Source organism: Hemiscyllium ocellatum, unplaced genomic scaffold (genome assembly GCF_020745735.1).
Source record: "Hemiscyllium ocellatum isolate sHemOce1 unplaced genomic scaffold, sHemOce1.pat.X.cur. scaffold_262_pat_ctg1, whole genome shotgun sequence".
In the NCBI taxonomy this organism is placed as follows: domain Eukaryota; kingdom Metazoa; phylum Chordata; class Chondrichthyes; order Orectolobiformes; family Hemiscylliidae; genus Hemiscyllium; species Hemiscyllium ocellatum.
In genome coordinates, this window is record NW_026868150.1 from 116,368 (window position 1) to 135,177 (window position 18,810).

General features: G+C 44.1%; 1 long non-coding RNA gene across 1 annotated transcript in view; it reads left to right on the forward strand.

Moving 5' to 3' along the window:
• Positions 1 to 9,684: 9,684 nt before the first annotated feature.
• LOC132812225 (uncharacterized) overlaps positions 9,685 to 18,810 on the forward strand; it is a 38,454-nt gene continuing 29,328 nt past the window's right edge. Inside the window, exon 1 of the long non-coding RNA XR_009643530.1 lies at positions 9,685 to 9,776. This is a non-coding gene — a long non-coding RNA (uncharacterized LOC132812225). The remainder of the gene's footprint in view (positions 9,777 to 18,810) is intronic.

The following is an 18,810-nucleotide window of genomic DNA, read 5'->3' on the forward strand; positions in this document are numbered from 1 at the left end:
TTCAGACGATATTTGTCACCATGACAAGCTGCAGCTGAGCTGGTGGCATTGCGATTGAAATTGCATGCAAGAAGCGTAGCAAAGCGGGAAGAGGAGAGGAAAAATGTATTGAAACAGTGGGAAGCGACAGAAAGAGAGACAATCAAGAAATAACAGGCACAGAACCGTGAAAAAATACGAATGAAAAAGGTAATTAAAATAATTGAAAATAAAATTATCTGAAGTTGTTTGAATTTAACAACTTCGACAATTTTACTTCATTATTTTGTTTATCTTTTTTATCATTTTACCTGCAATATCATAGAGCCAATAGATATGTACAGCACTGAAAACACAGTTTTTGATCGAACTCGTCCATTCCGAACAGATATCCTCAACTGATCCAGATGCCATTGCATGCACTTGACCCATGTCTGTCTAAAGTCTTCCTATACAAATACACGTCCAAATTCCTTAAAAGTATTGGAATTGTGCCAGTCATCACCAGCTCGTCTGGCAACTTATTGCAGACACGCACCATCCTCTGCGTGAAGACGTTGCTCCTCATTGCCTTTCGAATTCTCACCCGCCCACAACAGATGTATACCCTCTCGTTCTGCACTGTCCCACCTGAGCGAAAGGAACTTATCTACTTACCCGATTCATGCTCCTCATGATTGAAAAACCTCCATAAGATCAGCTCCCAGCCTCTGACGCTCCAGGCAAAATAGTGAGAGAGCGTTCAGCCTGTAAACGTTTGCACCTTTTCCATTTTCAAATGTAGGATGTAGCATGCTGTCTGAAGCAGTCATCTTAGCAGCTGATCTGTCGCTGACAAACGCTGCAGGAAGTCGTGATAACTTGCGAAATATGCTGTCAAACGAAGATTGCATAAGCAACATGAATCATTGAGGAAAACGTGCAATTGAGTTCTGCGCTGTTGCTGACTCTAAAGCAACTGCGTCCTTCGGGAGCAGAAAGAATCCCACAGTTGGGTTACAATTCAAATGTCTTTGGCATAAAGTTCGCAGCAGTTTATCAGCTGCACATAACCCTGACTCCAAAGGTCTGTGAGTTACCAGAAGCAGAGTGAGCGATCGTTGAAGGTTCGTTTCTTCAGACGATATTTGTCATCATGACAAACTGCAGCTTAGCTGGTGGCATTGCGATTGAAATTGCATGCGTCCGAACATTGTGCTTAATTTTGGATATCAGAGCAAATGGTTAGCTCGAGTGTGCGCGTTCGGAAAAGTCAATGCCTTTTTTTGTTGAAAAGTTTTGCAACGAAAGGAAATACCTCAGACGAGCGTGCGATCGATTGCAAATCAGAAAATGAATAGCCGCCGTGATTGTGAGCACGGGCCATTTAGGCATTTGCTTTGGGGCGGGGCAGCCTCGTTGGTCGTTTAGCTCAGCTGGTTAGAGTGTGGTGCTCATAACGCCAAGGTCGTTGCTTCAATCCCCACACTGGCCATGTTAGCTACCCTATGCCAAGGTTCGTCGCGGCTTTTACTTTCATCGCCTGCAAGTACTTGTCACATGATCGATTCAGATGTGTATTCATTCGAAAGCCGACCGTCGCTGCCTTGGAACAGCAACTCGTTGGTCGCATGCCGGATCTCAGCTGCGTTGCTGTATTTCCAAACAAAGTGAACCACAAAATCCCCAAGCAGAAAGCCTCGCCAGCGCAATAAAGCATTTGACAGGGACAGACGCACAACTCGATCGCGGTACCCATGATGACTCTTGGATGTTGTCTGCAGCAAATCAATAAGTCTCAATTGTTTTCACAAAGAAATGCAAAACATTAAATATATGCAGTATTAAGTCGGCCTGGCACAGTCTCGGAGGAGAACCCGAGTTCAGGCTTCAATTCAAATCAAAGATTCGTTCATCTTATTTTCCTGGATCTCTGTTACTACTTTTCACGTGACTTCCAGAGGGAATTCATTCGCTTATTCACCTCTTATGCATCGACACTGAAGTTATCATCTTCCGAGCAATATCATAGAGCCATTAATATAAGCGAATTACTGCAGATGCTGGAATCTGAAACCAAAAGAGAAAATGCTAGAAAATCTACGCAGATCTGGCACCATCTGCAAGTAGAGAAAAGAGCTGACGTTTCGAGTATAACTGACCCTTTGTTAAAGATTTAAAAAAGGGGAGAATTAGGGAGCTATTTACACCATGATGAGAGAAGGTGAGTCAGGGCTCCAGATGCAAAGGTGATAATGACAGAGCACGGAGAGATTAAAGGGAGATTAGGAGCCGCGAATAACCAAGGCTGAAGCCAGTGCTATGTGACAAAATATGTGGGGGATGTGTGAAGCAGGCTAAATGGAAAACAAGGGAGAAGCGTAGCAAAGCGGGAAGAGGAGAGGAAAAATGTATTGACAGAGTGGGAAGCGCCAGAAAGAGAGACAATCAAGAAATAAGAAGTACAGAACAATGAAAAAAACACAAATTATAAAGGTAATTAAAATAATTGAAAATAAAATTATCTGAAGTTGTTTGAATTTAACAACTTCGATAATTTTACTTCATTATTTTATTCATCTCTTTTATCATTTCATCTGCAATATCATAGAACCAATAGATATGGACAGCACTGGAAACACAGTTTTTGATCGAACTCGTCCATTCCGAACAGATATCCTCAACTGATCAAGCCGCGATTGCATGCACTTGACCCATGTCTCTCTAAAGCTTTCCTATTCAAATACACGTCCAAATTCCTTAAAAGTATTGGAATTATACCAGCCATCACCAGCTCGTGTGGCAAATTATTGCAGACTCGCACCTCCCTCTGCGTGAAGCCGTTGCTCCTCACTGCCTTTCGAATTCTCACCCTCCCACACCAGATTTGTACCCTCTCGTTCTGCACTGGCCCACTAAATGAAGATTGATTTAGAATTATGTGATATTGAACAAAACGTGCAAGTGTGTTCTGCGCTGTTGCTGACACCAAAGCAACTGCCTCGGTTGGGAGCAGAAAGAATCCATGTATATCCTATTTGCGGTGGTTCATGTCTCAGCAGTAGTTGGAAATGAAGAGATCGAAGGCAGGTAATAGGACAGCACGGGGTGTTCTGGTGGATGGAGTGCATTGGAGGTGGGCAATGGGATCCTCGGAGGTTGGCGAGTGTCTACATTGTGAAAGTAAGCTCGTAGGCGTCAGAAGAAGTGTTCGACGTCACGGCGTGTATTACATTCATTAATGCGTAGACAGAGGGGGATGCATTTGAGGCCTTTCCTGAGGACTGGTCATTCATCCTCCCTCTGGGTGAGGTCAAAGAGAATAGTGAAATCTCGCCAGGACTTGGACCTGGGATCTGGCGTGGTGTGGAGCTTGGGGAAGAGACCGAGCCTGTAACTGGAGTGGGTGTGGTGTTAGGGGGAATGGGCGTGGAGTCTTGAGCAGGGTGGTGTTCCCCTCAGGTTTCTAGGGACGGGGATGCTGACAGTGGGACCTGGGGGGTGTCAGCATAATGCAGGTGGTTGTCGATGATGGGGGTGGACGTGGTGGCAAACACGGCAGTGGGGGCCGCTGAAGTCACTGAGTGTGTGACATCAGCGATGATGTGAGGGGCGGAAGTGTTGTCACTTGTGGCGTATGTGAAATTGTGAGGGGCGGAAATGGCACTTACTTTATGATTACCAATAATTTCCTGTCACAAATCTGTTTGACAATGTCGTATTTTAATTAAACTCACTCCCTTACTGTTTCTCTGTTTTGGTCTTCATCTAAATCTCCATGGTATTCCAATATTTCAACCTTTCTCTTTGGACTTCCGAATTTCCATTTACCACAGACCAGTTCCCCTCCTCATCTGTATCCGCTTTTAGCACACTGCATAATCTTGGTACCAGAGGAGCCTATTCCAATAAAATAGCTCAGTCTTCCCTGAGTACTGGTAGCAATGCTCACTGGTCAGAACCACTTCTGATGATACTATTGTGTGATCCTGATACATTCCTGCACTTTGCTGATATCATTCAGTTTCTCTCCATGTGATATCCCTCACTGTGTGGGTTTAATTACTGCCTCTGTCAGTGTCTCTCGCTCTTGCAGGTACTCCAGATCCTGGGCCAACAACATTCTCCAATCCAGAGGGAAGCAACTGCACAGGCCATTGATGGAGATTGGGATTTTCCAGATCTCTGTTGGACTCAGTGCCATTCTCTATGTGTTGCCTTCATTGCATTGGAATAATTTCCCATTCTGTCTATTTCTCTGTCTCCTGCAGGTATTTTTGATGCCACTGACTCAGCAGAATTCCCAATTCCTGTCTCATCCATCAGCACATTCAAGATGATTGGTCAGCCAGAGACAGTTGGAGAGTGAGATCTGGAGCCTTCAGTAAATCCTACAGCCGGTAAGATCACTCACGCAGTAAGCAGCACAGGGAGGAGTTCATGGGCTTTAATTCAGAACCTGCGGGGACGATGTCGGAACAATGCTGGGCAAGGAATATGACAAAAGTCTCAGGCTTCATAATCACCACCTTGTCTGTAAATTCATCTGTTCCACAGAACCCTCCCTATGTCGGTCAGTTTCTCCACTGTCTGTTTCATAGATACCACCTTCCCCTATCTCTATCAGCCCCTGCAACCCTGTTTATCCCTGTCAGCTCCTCCTACCAGTACAAACCTTCAGGTTTCAGCCGTTGCCTTTAATCCTGGGTTCTGTCACATCTCTCCTTAACGGACGAAAAACAACTCTTCAGTTCCTGAAGCCATCCAGGTCAGTGTCGTCCTTTCCAGACCAGAAAAAGACCTCACTGTCTTTCTGAAATTTTTGAACTCCTACTACGTTCATGACCTCTGTAACCTTCCCGTCATGACAACAAAAAAGCTCTCTACCTTAGTAACCTCCTCCAGCTGTTAGACTCCTCCTTGTCTCTGTGCACAAAGCAGAGTGACCCTGCTTCTCTCATAAATTAGTTTCTGCATTTCTAATGATGACTATGAACTCTTCCTGTCTCTAAAACGCACTCAGTCTCTGTAAACTCTGTTGGTCCCGAATGATGTAATTTCCATCGGTAACTACAAGCCTTTATGCCTTTAATTTTCTCCTGACGCAACCACACAGTTTATATCTATAACCGCCATGAGTGACAGAGTCATAGAGATGTACAGCACGGAAATAGACCCTTAGATACAACCCGTCCATGCCGACCAAATATTCCAATCCAATCTAATCCCACCTGCCAGCAGCCAGCCCATATTCGTCCAAACCCTTCCCATTCATATTCCCGTCCAAATGCCTCTTAAATGTTCCAATTGTACCATTCTCCACCTCTGGCAGCTGTTTCCGTACACGTACCATCCTCTACGTGAAAAAGTTGCCCCTTAGGTCTGTTTTCTACCTTTCCCCTCTCAAATTAAATCTATGCCCTCTGGTTCTGGACTCTCTGACCCCACGGAAAAGACATTTGTCTATTTATCCTATCCATGCCCATCATAATTTGGTAAACCTCTGTCAGGTCACCCCTCAGCCTCCGAAGTACCAGAGAAAACTGTTCCAGCCTGTTCAGCTTCTCCCTATAGCTCAAATCCTCCAACTCTGACAACATCCTTGTAAATCTGTTGTGAACCCTTTCAAGTTTCACAAAATCTTTCTGATAGGATGGAGACCGGAAGGGCACAAAATATTCCAACAGTGGCCTAACCAATGCCCAGTACATCCGCAACATGACCTCCCAACTCCTGTACTCAATACTCTGACCAATAAAGGAAAGCATACCAAATGCCACCTTCATGATCCTATCTACCTGCGACTCCACTTTCAAGGAGCTATGAACTTGCACTCCAAAGTCTCTTGGTCAGCAACACCCCCTAGGACCTTAGCATTACGAGTATAAGTCCTGCTAAGATTTGCTTTCACAAAATGCAGCACCTCGCATTTATTTGAATTAAACTCCATCTTCCCCTTAGTCCAATGGCCCATCTGGTCCAGATCCTCTTGTACCCCTCTTCGCTATTCACTACACCTCCAATTTTGGTGTCATCTGTAAACTTACTAACTATATCTCTTAAGCTCGCCTCCAAATCATTTATGTAAATGACAAACAGTAGAGAGCCCAGCAGTGATGCTTGTGTCTCTGCACTGGCCACAGGCCTCTAGTCTGATAAACATCCCTCCACCACCACTCTCTGTCTTTTACCTTTGAGCCAGCTCTGTATCCAAATGGCTAGTTCTCCCTTTATTCCATCTTGCTTATCAGGCTCCCATGGGGAACCTTGTCGAATGCCTCACTAAAGTCCATGTAGATCACATCTATCACTCTGCCCTCCTCAATCTTCTTTGTTACTTCTTCAAAAAACTCAATCAAGTTTATGAGACATGATTTCCCACGCACAAAGCCAAGTCGACTATTCCTAATCAGTCCTTGCCTTTCCAAATACACGTGCATTTTGTCCCTCAGGATTCCCTCCAACAACGTGCCCACCACTGAGTTTAGGCTCACCGGTCTATAGTTCCCTGGCTTGTCTTTACCACCCTTCTTAAACAGTGGCGCCACTTTTGCCAACCTCCAGTTTTCTAGCACCTCATCTGTGACTATTGATGATACAAATATCTCAGCAAGAGGCCCAGCAATCACCTCTATAGCTTCCCACAGAGTTCTCTGGTACAACTGATCATTTATTGGGGATTTATTCGCCTTTAACCGTTTCAAGACATCCAGCACTTCCTCCCTTGTAATCTGGACGTTTTGCAAGATGTCACCATTTATTTCCCTGCAGTCTATATCTTCCCTATGCTTTTCGACAGTAAATACTGATGCAAAATATTCATTTAGTGTCTCCCCCGTTTTCTGCGGCTCCACACAAATGCCGCCTTGCTGATCTTTGTGGGGCCCTATTCTCTCCCTAGTTACTCTTTTTTCCTTAATATATTTGTAAAAACCCTTTGCATTCTCCTTAATTCTACTTGTCAGACCTATCTCATGTCCGCCTTTTGCCCTCCTGAATTCCCCTTAAGTGTACTCACGCTTCCTTTATACTCTTCTCAGGATTCACTCGATCTATCCTGTCTATACCTGACATATGCTTCCTTCTTTTTTCCGAACCAAACACTCAATTTCTTTAGTCATCCAGATTTCCCTATACTTACCAGCCTTCCCTTTCACTCTGACAGGAACATTCTTCTATGGACTCTTTTATCTCATTTCTGAAGGCTTCGCATTTTCCAGCCGTCCCTTTACCCGTGAACATCTGCCTCCAATCAATTTTCAAAAGTTCTTGCCTAATATCGTCAAAATTGGCCTTTATCCAACTTAGAACATCGACTTGTAGATCTGGTCTATCCTTTTCCATCACTGTTTTAAAACAAATAGAATTATGGTCGCTGGCCCCAAAGTGCTCCCCCACTAACACCTCACTCACCTGCTCTGCCTTATTTCCTAAGAGTCGGTCAAGTTTTGCACCTTCTCTAGTAGGTATATCCACATACTGAATCAGAAAATTGTATTGTACACACTTAAGAAATTTCTCTCCATCTAAACCTTTAACACTATGGCAGCCCCAGTCAATGTTTGGAAAGTTAAAATCCCCTACCATACCTACCGTATTATTCTTACAGATAGCTGAGTTCTCCTTACAAGTTTGTTTGGCAAATTCCCTTTGACTATTGGGGCGTCTGTAATACAATCCTAATAAGGTGATCATCCATTTCTTATTTCTCAGTTCCACCCAAATAACTTTCCTGGATGCATTTCTGGGAATATCCTCCCTCTGCACAGCTGTAATGCTATCCCCTATCAAAAATGTCACTCCCACTCCTCTCTTGCCTCCCTTTCTATCCTTCCTGTAGCATTTGTATCCTGGAACATTACGCTGCCAGTCCTGCCCACCCCTGAGCCATGTTTCGGCAATTGCTATGAGATCCAAATCCCATGTTCCTAACCATGCCCTGAGTTCATCTGCCTTCCCTGTTAGGCCCCTTGCATTAAAATAAATGCAGTTTAATTTATTAATCCTACCTTGTCCCTGCTTGTCCTGACTGTTTGGCTCACTTCTGTTCTCAGCTGCACCCGTTACAGATCGAGCTCCCAAAATCCTCCCTGTGATTGTTACCACGTCCCATCCGTGCATTCCTCCAAATCCCTGTAAAGTCCTCCCATTCCTAAAACCCTCCCTGTATATGTCACCTGTTCCAGCTTCCACAACCCTCCCTATCTCTGTAAGACATCCCCCCCAACCACCCGTCCAAGTTACTACAGCCCGCTGTATCACTAAATGCCAGTAGTCACTATAATATCAGAGTAAGTGTGAAGGCAGGAATACTGTACTGGGTTAGATGATCAGTCCTGTTCATATTAAATGTTGGGACCGACTCTGTAGTCAAATGGTTGATACCTGCTCTTCTTTATAAACGTTCGATCTATATAACGTCCTTCAGTCCCCACAGCTCTCCCTATGTCCATAAATTCCTTCAGTCCCCACGACTCTTCCTATCTATGTGCCCTGAATCATTCATGGCAAACCTCCCTAACTCCATAACCTCCAATACACACCACGGCCCTCCCTATCTCCATGATCTCATCCAGATTCGACGACCCTCCCATTCAGAGTAACCTCCTTCAGTCCCCATGATCCTCCTGATCTGTGAAACCTACTTCAGGCCCAACATCCCTCCAGATCTCTTTGGCCTCTTTCAGGCCCCACAGCACTCCTTATCTCCATCATGTCCTTCAGTCACCACTGCACTCTCTATGTCCATAATCTCATACAGTCTGCACATTACTCCCTAACTGCATAATGTCCTTCAGTGACCACGAACCTCCCGATTCCAAAGCCTCTATGAACTGTTGACCCTGTAAGCCACCTTTTTCAGATTGAGAAACAAGAACCTCCATAACCCTTTCCGCTATCAGTCTGAAACCAAACCGTGTTAGCCTGACAGTCAGTCGGGATCTGGAATGTGTTAGAAAGGATATGTCAATAGAAACGTATTTAATAAAAAGTGAACCTGGATTTGAGCCTGTTGGATTGTATTTTTATTGTTGTCAGTATAAATGGAAGAATAGATACGGGTGTAGGAGTGGCTGTACCAGGGAAACGGTTTATTTGAATTTTCAGAAACATTTACACAAGTTTCAATAAGTGCTATCGAGTAACTTGGTAGAGAAAAGGACACCTTAACTATCAGAAGGTGGTTGAGAAATTAGACAAAGTAGTGTTGTCAGAATTTACTGTGTAGAAAGACATGGAAGCTCGGGAAATAAATAGCGATGTCTTGGAAAGAATTGTAAGGAGATTAGATTAGATTACTTACAGTGTGGAAACAGGCCCTTCGGCCCAACAAGTGCACACCAACCCGCCAGCGCACAACCCACCCATACCCCTAACCTAACACTACGGGCAATTTAGCATGGCCAGTTCACCTGACCCGCACATCTTTGGATGGTGGGAGGAAACCCACGCAGACACCACACAAACTCCACTCAGTCAGTCGCCTGAGGCAGTGAATTGAACCCCGGTCTTTGGGGTTGTGAGGCAGTACTGCTAACCATTGTGCCACCATGCCACTCACTAATCCTCAACAGAGAAGACAAAGTGCAAGAATCTTAAAATAATTAAAGGTAGATCAATCCTCAGTATCTCATTAGGTCGATCCTAGAATATTTTGGGAAGCTAGGGAAGAGATTGCAGTGTCCCTAACAGAGATATTTATATTATCAACAGACACAATGAGTTACCAGAAGACTGCAGGGCAGCTAATGCTGTTCCATCACTTCAGGGTTGCAGGGAAACAGCAGGAAATTACAACCCCGTGAGCCCAGTGCTGGGTAAGTTGTTGGTGGAGATTCTGAGGGAAAGGAGCTGCATGTATTTGGAAAGGCAAGGCTGATTAGAGATAGTCAGATTTATGAGTGGGAAACCATGTTTCACAAACTGGATTGACTCTTTGAGGAGTTGGCCAAGCGATAGATGAAGTCAGAGCAGTCAAAGTTGTCTATATGGACTTCAGCAAAGCATTTGACAAGGTTCCAAGGGATGTCGAACATCTCGGCAAGATGAAGAGGAGCAGAAACAGGGCTTTAGCGAGTTACATGGGCCAGTACGGCCGCTCAGTGGGTTGCTCTGCCACCTCACAGCACCAGGGACGCGAATTCCATTCCAGCCCCAGGCGACTGACTGTGTGGAGGTTGCACATTCTCTCCATGTCTGCATGGGTTCCCGACAGGTGCTTCGGTTTCCACGCAGCAATTGAAGATGAGCAGGTTAGGTGAATCAGCCGTACGTTTTTCAAGAAAGGGAATAGAGATAATCCTGGGAACTGCAGAACTGCCAGTCTTCAGTCTGTGATGTGCAGATTATTGGAGAGGACGCTAAGAGACGGGATTCATGATTTCTTGGCAAACCATAGTTTGATTACAGAGAGTCAGCATGGCTTTGTAAGGGACAGATCATGCCTCACAAATCTTATTGAACCCTTTGAGAATGTGACAAAATGCATTTATGGCTCATTGAAAAAGTACAGAGCGTGGGATGCAGGGAAACCTGTCTGTCTGAATACAGAATTCCTGGCCCATAGAAGACAGACGGTGATGACAGATGTAAAGCATTCATCCTGGAGCTCGGTGACCAGTGGCTTTCTGCAGGGAGAGGTTACAGCACCTCTGCTCTTTGTGACTTTACGAATGACTTGGATGTCTGAGTGGAAGAGTGGGATAGAAACGTTGCCAATGAGACGAAGGTTGGTGGAGTGGTGAATAGTGTGGAAGTCTGTTGGAGGTTGCAATGGGACATTGACAGGATGTAGAGCTGGGCTGAGAAGTGGCAGATGAAGTCAAATCTGGAAAATTGTAAAGTGATTCATTTTGCAGAATACGGGGAAAAATACAGAATATTGGATAGTGTGGAGGAACAGATCGATCTTGGATTTCATGACCAGATCTGTCAAATTTGCCACCTAAGCTGATAACGTTGTTAAGAAGGAATATGTTTTATTGGCTTTCATTAGCTGGGGGATTGAGTTTTAAAGCCATGAGGTTATGCTGCGGTTCTAGAGAGCCCTCTTTAGACGCTACTGAGAATATTATGTTCAGTATGATCCCCTCATTACAGGAAGGATGTGGAAGCTTCAGAGAAGGTGAAGAGGAGATTTACCAGGATGTTGCCTGGACTGGAGAGCATGCTTTATGAAGAAAGGTTGAGTGAGCTTAGGCTGTTCTCATTGGAGTAAAGAAGGGTTGAGGGGCGAATTGGTATAGGTGAATAAGAGAGTGTGAGGCAAAGGTAGAGTGAATAGTGAGAAACCACTTTATCCCATGGCATGCATGGTACAAGAGGGCATAATTTTAAGGTGATTGGAGGATGTGTATGGGGAGATTTCAGATCGAGGTTCTTTACACAGAGAGTGGTCGATGGGTGCAATGGTGCATTTGATAGAATCTTGGTTAGGCACATGGATGATAGTAAAATGAAGGGTATGTAGGTTAGTTTGATCTTACAGTCGAGTAAAAGGTTGGCATGGCATCATGGCCGAAGGGTCTTGTGCTGTACTGTTCTGTGTTCTATGTTCCGTATGGCAAACTGGGTAATAAGCTGGGTACTAAATTCCTGAAGAACGGCTCATGCCCGAAACATCGACTCTCCTGCTCCTTGGATGCTGCGCTTTTCCAGCAACACATTTTCAGCTTTGATCTCCAGCATCTGCAGTCCTCACTTTCTCCTAATAAGCTCAGATCAGTGTAAAAGGATATGGCATTCAGGAGGAGCTAGTCAACTGGATACAAATTGGCTTGATGGTAGGCGACAGAGGGTGATGGGAGACGTGTCGTTTTTCTGACTGGAGGCATGTGACCAGCGGTGTAGTGGGTCCAATATTGTTTGTCATTTGGATACATAGTTTGGATGGGAATATTGGTTTCCTGGTAAGTAAGTGTTTTGGGTGATACTGCAATTGGTGGTAAAATGGACAGTGAAGAAGGCTGTCTGTGGTTCAACAAGATGAACAGTACTGCTGGGATAGTGGGCTGAAGAACAGCAGATGGAGTTTAATTAGATAAATGCAAAATGTTCCATTTTGGTAAAATAACCCAGAGTGGGACTTGTAAAGTTAATGTTCGGGTCTTGGATAGTGTTGTCAGTCAGAGACCCATGGCAGAGCATTGAGAGTAAGGGCTGGGATGTCAAGATGCTGCCTGACCTGCTGTGCTTTTCCAGTACCACGATTATCTAGACTCTGGTTTCCAGCATCTGCTGCCCTTGTTTTTACCATGTTACATCTGTACAAGACACTGGTGAGGTCACCGTAAAAGCATTGCTGATATGTAGGAAGAACTCATCAGGTTCACTTACCTCCTTTAGTGAAGAATATCTGACATTCTAACCTGGTCTGGCTAACATGTGACTCCAGACCCACAGCAATCTGGTTGATCCTGTGCTATCTCTGGGCAATTCGCATTGGGACAAAGGGTGCTGGTCCAATCAGTGACACCCACATCCCATTAATGAATAAATTAAAATACACGTGTCCCTCCCTATCTCTGCAAACCCCTCCATCTTCAGCAATCTGTAATGGCTTTGTAACACCGTTCAGACCCGAACCACTCTCTGTAACACTCTCACCACCTCCAGCACCATCACTTCTCCCTCTTCCTGTCGTATCATTAAACCCTGATCATGATTCCCATTCAAACTGCCCTCCTCCTGCTAGCAGACCCTTTACAATCCCTTTAACACTTACTCCGCAAATATTCTCTTACTTCAGGATGTTAAGTCGTTTTTGGTGATCGTCTTAGCCTCATAGTCTAATATGATCCATTTTGTCCTGAATGAGGGATGGGTGGGAATTTCTTGCTGAGGTTTTATCTGTTTCAATGGAATGTCCTTCTGTTGTGTATGTTTCACTGTCCGTCAAATGTTTTCCATTATTCAGTTTGTTTAGCTTGTTTGTCTTGGTCAGTTCTCCTCTCAACCTCATGTAAGTGGCTATTTTTGTTTTTAGTTTTAATTTGTCCTTTCTGTGATTCACTTTAAAAGTTTAAATTCCTTTAAACAGAACTTTATCACAATTTCCCAGAGGATCTCACCAGGTGACATTACACAGTCACTAAGTTCCATCACACAATGGTCGGTCTGACATAGTTACATCCCTAGCCAGTTGCACAATCTGTTATCAAAGAAACATTGAAAAAAATCTCCCAACCCCACTTCCAATATCACTGTTGTCAGTGTGATTGACAAGATTATACGAAAATTGAAGATTCACTGAATTATCCCCAAGCCTTTGTTAACAATTTCAATGAATTCCTGTTTAATGCAGTGATGAGCAATGGAATACTGTTCGTTGGCTAAAACTGCTCTGTTGCTTGTGTCCTTGGCACGTAGTAGCCAGTATTTACATTCAGATTGACTCTACTTCATGATCTGTGGTGAAATGCTTTCGCCTTTGTTATCCATTATTGTTAGTGTTACCCATTTTGCCTGAGTTTGCACAAGATTGTGAAACAATTGAATATTTTTGTTCACCCTGTATCCATGTCTCCCTGCTGTCTATATCTCTTTTATCTGAGTCTTAACTACATCGATCTTATTGCAGCAACGTTGTCTATTCAAAATAAAACATAACTTACTCTTTCCCACAATTTTCCGTCATGAATCTATCACTGATGTACAATTTTAGTTAAACTCTGTCCCATCCTGTTCTTTACTGCTTGTCTTCAGACACATTCCATGCTGTTCCGATGCTACACCTTTTCTCTTTGGATTTGGGAAGCTCCTTTCACCTGAACCCTTTCCCTGCATCCTCTCTGTCAGTTGAAAGCTCTGTCCATAAACCTACCAACATGATTGGCCAGGACACTGATCCCAGCACGGTTCCAGTGGGACCATCCAAACAGATTATTTTTTTTTAAATCAGGTATGGGATGTAGGTATCTCTGGTTGATCAGCCTTTCTTGCCCAGCCCGAGCTGCCCTTAAACTGAGTAACTTGCTCGGTCATTTCAGAGGGTCATTGAGAGGCAAACACTTTGCTGTGAGTATGTCATGCAGACCACGTGAGGATGGGCAGATGTCCGTCACGAAAGGACAAGTGTTTGGGTTTTTTGGTCTAACATTTATTTGTGGATTGTTAATTACTATTTTTAAAATTATTGATTTCAAATTCCACCATTTCTGATGGTGGGATTCCAGCCTGCATCCCTTGAACATTAGCTGAAGTTTGGGATGCATGCTCTAGCAATAATACCACAAGGCCATCACTTCACCTGCTCACAGGTTGCTCATTCCTGACCGGTTATACCAGTGCATCATGAAGAAAAACCTGTTCTTCCAACACAATGATGTGTTCCTGATATCTTCCAGGACTCTGGTGATATCACTTTGTATCTCACTCTTGCTCTTGCTCTCGCTTTCTTTCTGTCTCTCTGTCTCTCTTCTTGGTCTCCAGATTTTCCACATCTCTATGTCTTCAATAATTTGTAACTTCTATAACAGTTCCTTTCTCTGTAACCTCCTCCTAGCCCAATAGTTCCTCCACATATTTGAAATGTACTGCATTTCGGACTACCATCCCTATCGCTGTAACGTGCTTCAGTGTTTACAACATTCCTTATCTCGGTAGTCTCCTCCTCCAATAAATGGAGACAGTGGCATGCAGCACGGAAACTGTTCCTTCAGCCCAACTAGTCCATGCTGACCGGAGTCCATGAACGAGTTGCGTTTCCCTGTATTTGACCCGTATCCCTTCAAATCTTCTCCCCCCCCATGTACCTGCCCAACTTTTACATGATGTAATTGTACTGTTTTCTATCATTTCCCCTGGAAGCTCATTCCATAACTGCACCATCCTCTGTGTAGAAAGTTTTCTCCTAAAATCTCTTTTAAGTATTTCCTCTTCCATCTCATATTTATGCCCATTAGAACACAGAACATGACAGCGCAATACAGCCCCTTCTCTCTTCGATTTTGTACCAACCTGTAGACCCAATCTGAAGCCAATCAAACCAACACCATTCCAATTCTTGTCCATATGCCTACTCAAAGACCGTTTAAATGCCTTTAGAGTTGAGCCCGACTATTCTGAGTAAAGAACCTACCTCTGGCATCTCTCCCATATCTATTTATTCATATTAATATCTACCTCAATTTAAAGCTATCTCTCCTCGTGCTAGGCATCGCCATCCAAGAGGAAAAACTCTCACTGTCCAACCCATCTCTCCTGCTGATTATCTTATATATCTCAATTAATTGACCTCAAACACATTCTCTTGAACAAAACAGCTTAAAGTCTCTCAGCCTTTCCTCATAAGACCTTCCCTTCATACCAGCTAACTTCCTAGTAAATGTCCTCTAAATCATTTCCAAAGCTTGCACATCGATCCTGGATGACCTGAACAAATGTGGCCCTCTATCCCCCTCGATAACTGTATTCCCTGCGCACTATAACCCGTGTTCTATCCGGACTTTCATCAACAAACTTTTTAACAATAACACCTATGCTCTTACCGAAATAATTTCTGTAAATGATGCATAACAGTGAATCTAGTAATGTTCCTTATTGCACACCGCTAGCGATAGGTCCGTTGTCTGCACAACAAGCCTCTCCCAACACCCTCTGTCTCCTACTGTCAAGCCAATTTTGTATCCAGTTGGATAGCTCTCCCTGTGATCTAACCTTACTAACCAGTGTTCCACGCTAAACCCTGTCCAAGGCTTTGCTGTGGTCAGTATAGACAACGACTCCTGTTCTGTCACCATGTATATTCTTAGTCACCTCTTCAACAAACTCATCGAGGAGAAAGTGAGGTCTGCAGATGCTGGAGATCAGAACTGAAAATGTGTTGCTGGAAAAGCGCAGCAGGTCAGGCAGCATCCAAGGAACAGAAGATTCGACGTTTCGGGCAGAAGCTCGAATCTCCTGTTCCTTGGATGCTGCCTGACCGGATGCGCTTTTCCAGCAACACATTTTCAGCTCTTCAACAAACTCAGCCAAATTTGTGAGACACTACTTGTGCAGGCTTCCAGCTCATTCCCCGTGGCTGTCACTGATAAGAATACCTCTTTAAGGGGCACTTCTTCCTGATTTACCCCCAATGTCCTCAGATATACATGATTAGCTCCAGGGATTTGTCTATTTTTTACGCATTTTAAAATCTCCAACAACTCTTGTTCTGATATACAGAGTCTTTTGAAGACTTTATTTCCCTGACTTCCCCAGTTTTTAAGTTCTGATGTGAAATTTTCGTCAAGGATCTCACTCATTTCTTGTGGTTCCACAAATGGATTATCCCATTGATCTTCAAGGGGACACATTCTGTGCCTAGTTTATCTTCTGTCGTTAATATTCATGTAGAATCCCTTTGAATTTTCCTCAGCATTACCAGCCAAAGTTTTCTCAGGTCTCCTTTTTGCCCTCCTGCTCTCCCACTTCAGTGTATTACTGTACCCACAATGTTCTTTGAGGAATCCAGCTGGCCATATATGACATGGACCGCCTTTTTTCTTGACCAGAACCTTAATAATCCCAGTCATCCAGAATTTTCTACTTGTAATCAGCCTTGTCCTTCATACTAACAGAAATATCCTCACCCTGAACTCTCATTTTATCTTTCTTTTGAAAGCTTCCCACCTGCCTGAGGTCCATTTACCTGCAAATAATCTCCACAATCAACTGTTAAAAGCTCTTGACCAATACCTTCTGGATTTGGGCAGGCCAATGTTGATGTTTCACTTATGGACCAGGCCTGTCCTTTTCCATAACTGTTTTCAAACTAATATAGTTGTGGTCACTTTGTCAAAGTGCTCCCCAACTAACACTTCAGTCCCTTTCCCTACCTTGTTTCCCAAGGGGAGGTCGGATTTTGCCCTTTTCCCCAGAGGGAGGGCAATTAACCAGTGGTAATTGTGCACATCAGTACACATGACATGAGGTCTTTACAACCTACATCATCTCTGTAATCTGATCCATTCCCTAAATAGTCCCTGTCAGTATAAACCAGCACTGTCCTACCACTATCCTTATCCCTGTAAACTGCTCCATCCGTCCCAACCTCCCCATCTCCATGAACTCCTGCAGGTCCTACAGCTCTCCACATTTCTGTAACCTCCTGTGGGCCTATGGTCCTCCCTCCCTGTCAAACCACCTGCAGTCCCCATATCCCTCCCAATCTGGCTCCTCTGCTCCAGATCAGACTATTGCTGTCTCTGTGAACACCTCCACTCCTGAAAAATCTTCCCATTTGTGTAACCTCGGTCCGACCCCATACTCTCCAGCTTCCTGAATCCTCTTCCTGCCATTGCATTCAAAATCATTTTTGTGTAAAATCAAACAGTGTTTAAACCTTCCTCAACTCAGAAACCTGTTGCAAAACACCTAAACTGTGAAACCTTTCATTTCGCAACAATCCTCCCTCCCTCCCTCCTCAAATGCGTTCATTATCATGTACCCTCCTAATTACTGAATCCTCCTTTTGGCACTGCAAGCCTCCGAGTGTCTGCAAAATCCTCCTGTCCTGATATCCCTCCCTGTCTCTATAACCCCCACCATCCAGTGCCATTTTGGGGAACGTGGCAGAGAAGGGAAGATTTGTAGAGTCCGGGCCATGTTACGGAGGGAGAATCCTGGGAATTACAGATTTGGTCTAATGTCTGTGGTGTGCAGATTATTGGAGAGGACTCTGACAGACAGGATTTATGACTATTTGGAAAACCATAGTTAAATTTTAGACAGTCAGCACGGGTTTGTGAGGGGCAGGTCATGCCTCACAAACCTTATTGAATTCTTTGAAGATATGACAGAATATGTTGAAGCTCATACAGAAAATAAGGAGGCATGGGATACAGGGAGGTCTGTCTGTCTGGATACATGATTGGATGGCCCAGAGAAGACAGAGGGTGGCAGCAGATGGACAGTATTGAGCCTGGAGCTCAGTGACCAGTGGTGTTCTGTAACAGTCGGCTTTGGGACTCTGTTCTGCTCTCTGTGATTTTTATGAAAGACTTGGATGTGGATGTTGGAGAGTGGGTTAGTAAGCTTTCCAATCTGGTGGAGTTTCATTCTGGAAGGTGGAATTTGAGTACAGAATGCAGGGTGAAAGGCAGAATGCTTGGCCGTATGGAGGATCAGAGAGATTAAGGGGTCCATGTTCATCGATTCCTCAAAGTTGCCACGCACGTTGATAGGGTTGTTAAAAATGCATACGTTGTGTTGGCTTTCCTTAGCAAGGGGATTTATTTGAAGAACAGTGAGGTTTTACTGCATCTTTATAGCATTCTGGTGAGACCACACTTGGAATATTCTGTTCAGTTCTGGTCCCGTCTTTACAGGAAGGATGTGCAAATTTTCGAGAGCGTACACAGGAGATTTACCAGGATGCTGCCTGGAATGGTGGGCATTTCTTATGAAGAAAGGCTGAGGGAGCTAAAGGCTTTTCTCTTTGGCGTGAAGAAAGGGGTGGGCCAAGGTGGTAGAGGTGAGCAAGATGATGTGAGGCACAGAGTGAGTGAATAGTCAGAGACTTTTTCTCCTTTGGCATAAATGGATATTACAAGGGGGTGTAATTTTAAGGTGAATGGAGGATGGATAAAAGGATAGAGAATGGTAGGTGGTTGGAATGCACTGACAGTGGTGGTGGTAAAATTAGATACTTTCGGGACATTTAATAGACTCTTGGATAAGCACGTGGATGATAGCAAAATTAAGCTTATGGAAGTTAGTTTGGTCTTATAGTCGGATAAAATGTTGGCATGGCATCATGGCCGAAGTGTCTTGTGCTGTACTGTTCTGTGTTCTACATTCTATATAGTAAATGGGTAATAAGCTCAAATCATTGTAAAGGGATATGGCATTCAGGAGAAGCTAGTCAACCGG